Source organism: Lycium ferocissimum, unplaced genomic scaffold, assembly GCF_029784015.1.
Source record: "Lycium ferocissimum isolate CSIRO_LF1 unplaced genomic scaffold, AGI_CSIRO_Lferr_CH_V1 ctg2601, whole genome shotgun sequence".
NCBI classification, from domain to species: domain Eukaryota; kingdom Viridiplantae; phylum Streptophyta; class Magnoliopsida; order Solanales; family Solanaceae; genus Lycium; species Lycium ferocissimum.
In genome coordinates this window covers 94,578-105,816 of record NW_026722643.1, presented here as the reverse complement: position 1 = coordinate 105,816, position 11,239 = coordinate 94,578, and positions in this window count along the sequence as shown.

The window sequence follows — 11,239 nt, the reverse complement described above, 5'->3', positions numbered from 1 at the left end:
ATATTCAAGTCAAATGTATTCAACTCAACTATATTCATTTGTAGCTACTTTTACACTGTATTCACTTTATTATATTTAAAATCGGTTGTATACAAAAAAATATCCTTCAAAATACACTTCCAAAACACTGAATTTTGCACTAAAAATATTAACGAATACACTCAAATACTGAATACAAGAAATAAAAAATGAATACAGTGAGTAAAAAATGTATTCAAAATTCTCTTCATTGTATACAAGTCAGATGTATTCAGCTCAAAAATCGGTTGTATTCACTATTTATATGGCTAGCTCAAAAATCATTGTATTCAATATTTAAAATGGCTCTTTATATTCATAAACGGCTTCGTTGTATTCATAAATACAACGACTAAAACCGAATACAAAACAACATAGACACTAAAATGATTACAATCTACAAAAAAAAAAAACTCAAAAAAATGAATACAAAGACTCCGATGAACCTAGGCGGCGGCCAACAAGCACAACATGAATTCAAAATGAGCTGCCGGAGAAGTAAGCTTTGATGAACCTAGGCGGCGGCGAGATCCGAATCTTCTCCGCCACAACAACAACAATAGCCATCACCGGAGCTTACTTCTTCGGCGAAACACAACCACAACACCAACCACAACCAATAGCAATAGAAACACCGTCAAAACAGGGAAGATCTGGCCGATTCAGATCTTTTCTCTTTTCTCTGTCAACCATTTTTCTCCACCGCCATCAACGGTGAAGTCCGCCACCGCCAATTCCATTCCTATAGCTTTAGTGACAGCAATTACGGCTGCTTTGCCTATTTCCTTTGCTGCTCCATTTTGACTGAGAGGCTTTGTCTCAAATTTGTGAGTGGATGTATAGTAATGGCTTTGTCTCAAATATGCCTATTTTGACCATTTTGAGATGATAAGAAACAGATGAATGGATGTCTTTATCACTTTTTTTTTTTATATATAATTAATAAAGTATGTGGATTGAAATTGGCAGCCCAAGGCCGCCATGGATGTATATTATTGACGGAGAATTGAAAGGAGAGAGAAAAAAAAGGAGAGAGTTGAGGTAGAAGAGAGAGGGGGTTGAGGGAAAATATTGATACAATGAAATAAGAGGAGATGGGTTTTGAATTAGTTAACTTGTATAATTGATATATAAAATTTAGCTAGGAGATATAATTTGAGCAAAGTATAGCTACTAAATATAAATAAGCCTTAATGTTCTTTATACCATGTAGATTTCCCTTTATTTATCCACATAGGAAGGGGAAAAGGCCCAAAACCCAACAATACTCCCCCTCCCAACTATGTGGAGGAGACTGCCATTCCAGCAATCATGCAACACTCTTCAAACTTCCCTCTTGGCAAAGCTTTAGTCACCATGTTTGAACCATTATCATCAGTGTGAATCTTCTCAAGTTCAAGCAACTTAGAATCCAACACTCTCTAATCCAATGGTATCTCACATCAATATGTTTCGACCTACCATGAAATGTAGAGTTTTTGCCAAGATGAATAGCACTTTGACTGTCGCAATAAAGCACATACCTCTCTTGAGCAAAGCCAAGTTCCCCCATAAATCTCTTCAACCAGAGCAACTCTTTACAAGCTTCAACGGCAGCAATAAGCTCAGCTTCTGTAGTAGATAGAGCAATACATTTTTGCAACCAAGATTGCCAAGACACAGCTCCCCCTGCAAAGGTAACCAAGTAACCTGAAGTAGACTTGCGAGTATCAACATCACCAGCCATATCTGAATCAGTGTAACCATAGAGAATAGGCTTCCCTGTCCCAAAACACAAACTCAGACTAGAAGTGCCACAAAGTTATCTCATAATCGACTTCACAGCATTCCAATGCTCCTTTCCTGGATTAGAAAGAAAACGGCTGACAACACCAACGGCATGAGCAATATCAGGTCTTGTACAAATCATCGCATACATCGGTATCGCCAACGGCGAGCATAACGAACTTTCTTCATATCTTCCTTCTCACCATCAACGGAAGGACAACGCCGTGATCAATTTGAAGTGCATAGCTAAAGGTGTTTTGACAACCTTAGCTTTATCCATGTTGAACTGCGAAGTACTTTACTCGAATGTACTTCTCTTGTGATAACCACAACTTTTTGGCTTTTCTGTCACGAACAATCTGCATGCCAAGAATATGCCTTGTTGGTCCCAAGTCTTTCATAGCAAAAGACTTATTCAACTCTTGCTTCAACTTCTGAATTCTACAAGCATTCTGACCAACAACAAGCATGTCATCAACATAAAGCAATAGAATGATAAAGTCATCATCAGAGAATTTTTGCACAAAAACACAATGATGCGAAGAAGTCTTCTTGAAGTCCCGTTGACTCATAAGTACCCTTTGCACAGGGAGCTTGTTTTAAACCATACAAGCTCTTCTTCAATTTGCAAACATAATTCTCTTTACCCTTGACTTCAAAACCTTCTGGCTGCTCCATATAAATTTCTTCATCTAAGTCACCATGGAGAAAAGCAGTTTTAACATTCATTTGTTCACCCTCTAAATCTAGACTTGCATCCAATCCCAAAACAACTCGAATGGATGACATCTTCATAACTGGAGAAAAGATTTCATCAAAATCAACTCCCTTCTTCTGATTAAAGCCTTTTACAACCAATCTAGCCTTGTACCGTGGAACTGGGTTACTATTTTCATGTTTCGCCACGAAAACCCACCTATTTTTCAAATCTTTTCTGTCTTTAGGAAGCTTTACCAGATCAAATGTATGGTTATCATGCAAGGATTTAATCTCATCTTGCATAGCATCAAACCACCTTTCTTTTTCTTCACTATCCATGGCCTCATCAAAACTTTCAGGTTCTCCCCCGTCAGTCGAGTACAACTCATTGGGATAATAACTAGATGAAGATACTTTCTCTCTAATAGATCTTACGAGAGAACTCAGCACGGAGCATCAATAGCAGGTTGGTTGTCAACCACATCATCTTCCGCTAGAAAGATCAACAACGTCATCTTTGGTCATTACGAACATGATCACTATCTTCATTATCAACTTGATCTTGCATTTTGAAGATTTTCTTCGGTGCAATAGTCACGAGGCCCGGGTCAACATCAACTAAGCTCTCATTGCTGCGAGAATCAACCTTCTCAGCTTTGTCAAAATCTTCAATTGTCTCCGGTTTTAAAGAACACAACATCATGGCTTCTAACAAGTTTCTTCTCAACTGTTGGATCATATAAACGATAGCTAAATTCGTCTTGACCATAACCAATGAAGATCTGTTTGCCTAGTTTTAACTTCCAGCTTTGACCTCTCATCCTTAGGAACATGCACAAAGGCCTTACACCCGAAGACTCTCAGATGAGCATAAGAGACATCCTTACCAAACCAAACTCTATCAGGGACATCACCATCCAAAGCAACAGTAGGAGATAAATTGATAACATAAGCGACGGTATTAAGTGCTTACACTTCAAAATGAATACGGCAACTTAGCATCCGAAAGCAAACATCTAAACCTCTCAACTAGAGTTAACGTTTTTATCCTCTCTGCTAAACCATTTAACTGAGGAGTCTTTAGAGGAGTTTTCTAATGCCGAATACCCTGCTGTCTACAATAATTATCAAAAGGACCAATATATTCACCACCATTGTCTGAGCGGATGCATTTTAGTTTCTTCCCTATCTGTCTCTCAACCAAGGCCTGAAAAGTCTTGAACACATCAAGTACTTGATCCTTGGACTTCAAAAGAAATACCCAGAGTTTGCGAGAGTGATCATCAATAAAAGTCACAAAGTAAAGTGCACCACCCCGAGAACTTACTTTAAAAGGACCACGCTGAAATCGAATGTACCAACTCCCCGGCAATCAAGCTTTCTTGAAGGCGAATGACTGCGAAAGAAACTCTTTTTCGTTTCCCGGCTAGCAATGAACACATCTCTTTAACTTTGCTTTTTTCACTCCAGAAAGAAAATTCTTCTTAGCCAAGTTATCAATTCCCTTCTCGCCCATATGACTCAGCCTTCTATGCCATAACTCTGATGAAGTATCATTCTCCACCAAATTTACTAAGTCACCATAAATGGAGCCCTGAAATAAGTACAAGTCAGACATTTTGTAACCTCGAGCCACAACAATCGAACCTCGAAGAAGCTTTCACTGGCCACCACCAACGGTATGATCATAACCCTCATTATCAAGCTTTCCTACAGAAATTAAATTCAGACGAATATCTGGAGCATGCTTGACATTGTTAAGAACCAACCTCGAACCGTTCTTATTTTTCAAGCAAATAGCGTGCCAATACCAAATACCTCAACCTCACTATCATTGCGCATTCGCAACATTCCAAAATTACCTGGAATATAAGAAGAAAATAATTTCTTCTTTGGCGTGACATCTCGAACCATGGCACAGGCGTAACGACAAAGACCGGGCCTTGCTTATGTGTCGGAAGCGAACCTCGTGGCTTGCTTGTCAACATGGGCATCAAAACAATATAATCTATATGATTCAATTTAAATGAATCATGAAAATGTAATTGCGGAATAAAGTCTTGAAATTATCTCATAGCATGAAATATCATGAGAAAACGTAATAGTACGCAAGCATGAAAACATAATCGACTCGTGAACTAACATACGTACCATGAAACCTCTAAAACATGTACGAATACTAACTACCGGGACATGGCCACCGGACTACTATAATCGAATACTAATGCAAACTTCATGTTGAACCCCGAGAGGAGTGGGGCTCACCATAAGTTGATAATTGAGGTGATCCTACACGCGGTGTATGCTCCACGAAAATCGATACTGCGCACCGTAAAGTGCGGCCCAAGCAAAAGGGACGTTAGTACATGGTGAATAGTACTAGTATATGAAACCTGCTGAAATACATGGCACAATATAGGTATAGGACATGAACTGAAACTGAATGTAACTTGAACGTGAGCATGAAACGTGAGTAAAGTCTGAAAACAGTAAATCAATGAAAATATATGTATATAAAACTGCTTGTAACGTGGGGAATGCTATAGTATAACCGACAACATGATGCGGTACTTGCGTCCTACCCAGAACACTCACACCTTGCCGAGATATGAGATTTAAGTAATAATAAGCATGTAAGGATCCAAACTACATAATGAAGGTCTTGCGCTCCTTGGCACAACCACTTATCCTACGGTGGCTACGTAGTTTCGAGCCTTCTCGGTTAACTAAGCAAATCCCAAAAACATGAACGTGATGTAGTTGGCTAAGAAGCCCATGATTTTCGTGAAATAACTTGTAACATGGTTTCATGAAATATCTTGTAATATGGTTTCATGAGATAACTTGTCATAGTCTTGCAAACATGTTCTTGATTCATGAGTAATAACAATAGTTCATGATTATATGTATAATCGACTTGAAAACATGCTTGTAACTTGCTAGATAAAAATTATAAAGTTTCATATAAATATAATGAGAACACATGAGGAAGAATTCACGATTCATAGATTAAGCTAGGGTTCCTAATAACCGTAATGGAAGATTAGGAATACAATCACGAATATAGATACAAAATTCATATCCATAAATACATAAATATAGGCTATTAATATGTTGGGTTTAATGCCCTAGGGTTTGAACTTCATGGATATCAAGAAACGGAGCATGGGGAAGAATGTAGAGATTCCCACATGTGAATGGAAATTCTACATATCTTAATTGCTCCAAAACTTCAATTAAAGACTTGAATTTTGGAGAAGATTTCCTAAATCTTGATTCTTGAACCTTGAGATGGGTTTTCTTGAAAACCCTAGATTAGGAACAATGATTTCTTGCTTAGATTATTAGAGTATATGTTAGAATTGAGTTGGAATAATTAGAGTAGGCTTACCTTGGTGTTCTTGATGATGGAAGAGGGTAGGAGGTCGTTCTAGGGCTTGAAGGAATGAAAATAATGATTTGAACTGGTATGGACGAATATATACTGTTACGAAAATTAAATTTTTTGCCCGATTAAATGCGCGTATTTTAAAATACGATTCGTATTTTTTGAAATACGGTCCGTATTCCGTATAGTGCAACGCGTCTCTTGTAAAACGGTCATAACTCTTTGCACGGATGTCCGTTTGACCCCCATAATATACCGTTGAAAGGTACTTCAAAGCTCTACAACTTTTATCAAGGAAGTTTTCCTAAATTCCAAATATGTTTTGAAATACGGGCCATATTTTAAAATACGGTCCGTATTTAATAATGTAACATCCAAATAACAAATTCCAGAATGCTCAGAAATCTTTGGTACTAGTTTACGACTTGAATTACGACCCGTATACTGAAATACGGTCACTGTTCATGGGCGTAAACTCCCATCTTACAGCTGAACAGGGAAATTTCAATTCCCACATTCTTTATCTAATTTTCTAAGTCTAGGATCATGGTCAAAGCTTACGTTAAAGGTTCGAGGTGTTACAATATCTCCCCCTTAGGATCATTCGTCCTCGAATGATAGGTCATGGTTTAGAATATGGCTGGGCATGGCTTGAATACATGAATGTGAAGAAAACATGACATGAAACATGAGACATGAAATGATATGATTATATGAAAACATGGATACTCTGGCATGAGACATGAAACATGAGCGCTGGATACATGACATGAGCGTGAAACATGAGACATAACATGACATGGGCTATGGAAAGTTACCTTGAGAGTTCTCTACTTCTGTCATTTCAAACAAAAATGGGTACTTGGATTTCATATCCTCCTCGACTCTCTCATGTAGCTTCCTCGACCTTCCCGCTCCTCCACGGGACTTTCAACCGAGGCTACTTCCTTAGTTATTAAGGAACACCGACGGTCGAAGCATGGCTACGGGGGATCTCCTCATAAGTCAACCCATCCTTAACTGTTATAGTATCAGCAGGAACAACCAACGATGGGTCTCCTACACACTTCCTCAACATGGACACATGAAACACGGGATGTACAACAGTCAATCTTGTGGCAACTCAAGTTCATAAAGGCTGCTTAGACCGACCTTTCGCAGGGTTCTATAAGGTCAATATACCCGGGCCGAGCTTCCTTTCTTGCCAAATCTCATAGCACCTTTCATGGGTGAGACTTTAAGGAATACCCAATCATTTGAAAATTCTAAGTCCCTTCGCCTCGCATACGTGTAAGACTTCTGGCGACTCTGAGCCGTTTTCAAACGCTTCTGTATTAACTTAACTTTCTCCATAGCCTGGTAAACCAAATCTGGTCCTAACAACTCTGCTTCACCAACTTCGAACCAACCAATTGGTGATCTACACCTTTGCCCGTACGGGCTTCAAACGGTGCCATCGCAATGCTAGTATGATAACTATTATTATAGGAAAACTAGATGAGGGGCAAGTGATCATCCCAATTACCTTTGAAATCTAAGACGCATGCTCTCGACATGTCCTCCGAGGTACGAATAGTACGCTCTTTACGGCCATACCGTCCGCGATGAAAAGTTGTGCTAAGGTTCACCTTGGTACCCATCCTTTACGAAAGGATTTACGGAAGTTCGGCCGTAAGCGAGCACCACGATCCGAATTAATGGACAACGGGGTCCCGTACGATACGACAATCTCATTAACATACGACTTGGCATAATCTTCTGCTCGAATCCGTGGTCTTGGTGGCAAAAAGTGCGGCAGAGCTTAGTAAGCCCGTCAACGATCACCCAAATAGAGTCATGTCTCCTGGTGAGCGAGGTGAACACGATACAAAGTCCATATTGATCATTTCCCATTTTCAAACGGGAATATCAATATTACCGAGCCAAGCCACCCGAGCCTGCGGTGTTCGAGAACATGGCGACAATTCACACTTAGCTACAAAATGCGCCACATTTTCTTCATATCGTTCCACCGGAAATCTCCTTAAGATCATGATACATCTTAGTGGAACCTGGGTGAATGGAATACACGAAATTATGAGCTTCGACATGATTCGCTCTACCGAGCCCATCTATATACGGAACACACAATCTACCTCGGTACCTCGAGGTACCATCATCTCCCACTTGTTCGAAAAGCGAGTCGTCTTATGCTGTGAATCCCTCTTTCGAGTATGCACAAGTAGGGATCATTAAGCTTTCTCCTTGACTTCAATGACTAAAGAGGAAAGAGCCCTATTCTGAACAACCACACTACCATTCTCGGAGTCCAAAAGTTGAACTCCAAGATTGTCCAAACGGTGAAATTCCTTTGTCATAACTCTCTTATCTACGTCCACGTGGGCTAAACTTCCCATGGAACGCCGACCAAGAGCACCCATTTCTGACAACATTCGCTTTCCCCTAAATGATAAAGAATATCCACATTGTAATCCTTAAGCAATTCGAGCCATCTCCTTTGCCTAAGATTCAGCTCCTTTGCTTGAAAGATATCTGCCACGGCTTTTATGATCCGTGAAAATATCAACATGCGCTCCATACAAATAATGACGCCATATCGTAAGTGCAAAAACTACAAACCGCCAACTCTGGGTCATGAGTTGGATAATTCTTTCGTGAACCTTGGTCGATGAGATGCATAAGCTACAACCTTACCATCTTTGCATTAAGACACATCCGAGACCAACTTCCGAAGCATCTGATAAACCACGAACCCTTCGGTTCCCTTTGGTAGAGTCAAAACTAGCGCGGCCCATCAATCTCGCTTTCAATTCCTCAAAGCGCGCTCGCGGGCATCCGACCCCGAAATTTAACTTCCTTCTTCATCAACTTGGTCAATGGTCTTTGAAATAGACGAAAACCCCTCTACGAAACGTCGGTAATAGCACATTAGACCCAAGAAAGCGCGGATATCGAAACCGTGTGGGTCCGGGCCAATTCTTAACGGCCTCAATCTTCTGAGAGTCAACCTGAACACCCTCACCAGAAATCACATGACCTAAGAAGGCTACTAACTTGAGCCAAAATTCACACTTAGAGAATTTTGCATATAACTTGCGGTCCTTGAGAATCTGAAGAACTATGAAGGTGTTCGCGTGCTCGGCCTCACTACGGGAGTAAATGAGGATATCATCTATGAAGACAATGACAAAGAGGTCGAGGTATGGCTTGAAGATTCTGTCATGAGGTCCGTAAATCCATAACTTCGAGGCATTGGTCAAACCGAACGACATGACACGGAATCGAAATGACCATATTTGGTTCTAAAGGTTGTCTTAGGAATAACTTGTCCCCAACATTGGTGATGGTAACTCGATCGGAGATCTATCTTGAGTAACATTGGGCACCTCGAGGCCGATCAAATAAGTCATCTATTGTGGAAGAGGGTATTTGTTCTTGACCGTACGACTTTATTGGTGGCGATAGTCAATGCACATACGCAAAGAACCATCTTTCTTGCGAACGAAAAGGACTGGGGCACCCCATGGAGAGACACTGGGTCGGATAAAACCCTTGTCTAAAAGATCTTTGAGTTGAGCCTTAAGCTCGCGTAATTCAGCTGGAGCCATCCTATAAGGTGGAATAGATAGAGGTTTCGTGCACAGGGAGGTCGATTGCGAAATCAATTTCCCTGTCGGGGGAGGGATTCGGGAAGATCCTCGGGAAAGACACGAAACTCATTAATAACGAGTAGACGAAAGAGTTGGGGTCTAGGAAAAAATTACGAATCCCTAACCCGAACGAGATGATAGATATAACCATTAGACACTATTTTTCTTGCCTTGAGGTAAGAAATAAACCTACCCTTAGACTTGCAATCACCCTTCCACTCTAAGACTCGGCTTATTAGAAAACTTGAAATTTACGACTTTGGTTCTACAATCAACCGACGCATAACATGCATATAACCGATCCATGCCCATGATTACATCAAAATCTACCATTTCTAACTCACATAGGTCGGTGGAACAACATGGTGATAGACTACGGCGGACGACCCTTATAGACACGTCGGGCTGTGATCGACTCACCAACCGGAGTAGACACTTCAAAAGGTTTTTTTAACTTTTCGGTTCAATACCAAATTTATTAGCAACATAAGGGGAGACATGGGATAGGGTGGATCCGAGGGTCGACGAGCATAAACATCGAAACCGAAAACGGTGGTATGCACGTGACAACATCGGTGCGGACATCGATATCCGATGTCCGGTCCAAAGCATACAAACGGTTTGGGCCACCGCTTGTGTTGCCGGATCTGGGGCCGGTGCACGTCTGCCCGAGTACGGTTATTATGAGAGAAACGACGACCCCATTCTCGACCGAGCCGATTACCTCCTGTGCCCTGTCTGATTGAAGGGTAATTTCGCTGAACATGGCCTGGCTGGCCATACCCATAGCAAATATTCGATCCAGAGCGGCACTCCCCAGGATGCCTCTTCCCACACTTAGCACAAATCGGATTGGTGAAGTTACTCTGAGTCACACTAGCTGAGATTGGGAGCCTGACGACCTGAAATTCTGCTGACGGTTATCTTTCCTGAACTTGGAAAGCCGTAGCACTTGTCGTAGACGGAAAGCGGTGTCCGGTGACCCGTTTCTTAAAGAACTTTCTGTTTTCATTACCGCTGAACTGTCCGGTAGACTTGGCCCTCTTGTTGAACTCCTTGTCTTTCTCTTTCTGCAAGGCTTCCTCCTCCTTCAGCCTTGTCTCATTCCCTTGTACGAAAGCAACCATCTTAGAGATGGTCATTCTCCCCATTCTCGCAAAAAAAGAATATTGGCCCCATCGTACAAATAGGGATCAAGACCCCCAACAAACCTCCTCACTCGTGCCCTCATGTTCGGTACCATATTTGGAGCATGCTTAGCCAGACTGATAAATTCTAAATAGTAGTCCTGAACTAACCTACCATTCTGTTTAAGCTTTAGGAATTGCTCAACCTTAGCTTCTCTGACTTCTATTGGCATGAAGTGGTCCAGGAATGCACTTGTGAATTCATACATCCTCTCCTCGGATAATTCCCAAGATTCATACCAAAGTGTGTTAGCAATGCTACGTGATGAGCTCCAAGAGTAGTGCTTTGGCTTCCATAACCTGCCATAATCTCGAAGATTTTCTTCGAGTATCAATGTAGTCCTGAGGGTCCTCATCTTTCTTTTTCCCCGTAAAGACTGGGGGATTCATCCTAAGAAAGTACTTAGTCTTAGAAAACTCGCCATTACCTCTTGAACTTGACCCAGATTCCTGACGTTGGGCCTGAGCTGCTACCAGTTGTGTAAGCATATTAATAGCATTCCTAACATCCCCATCCGAATCAACAGGAG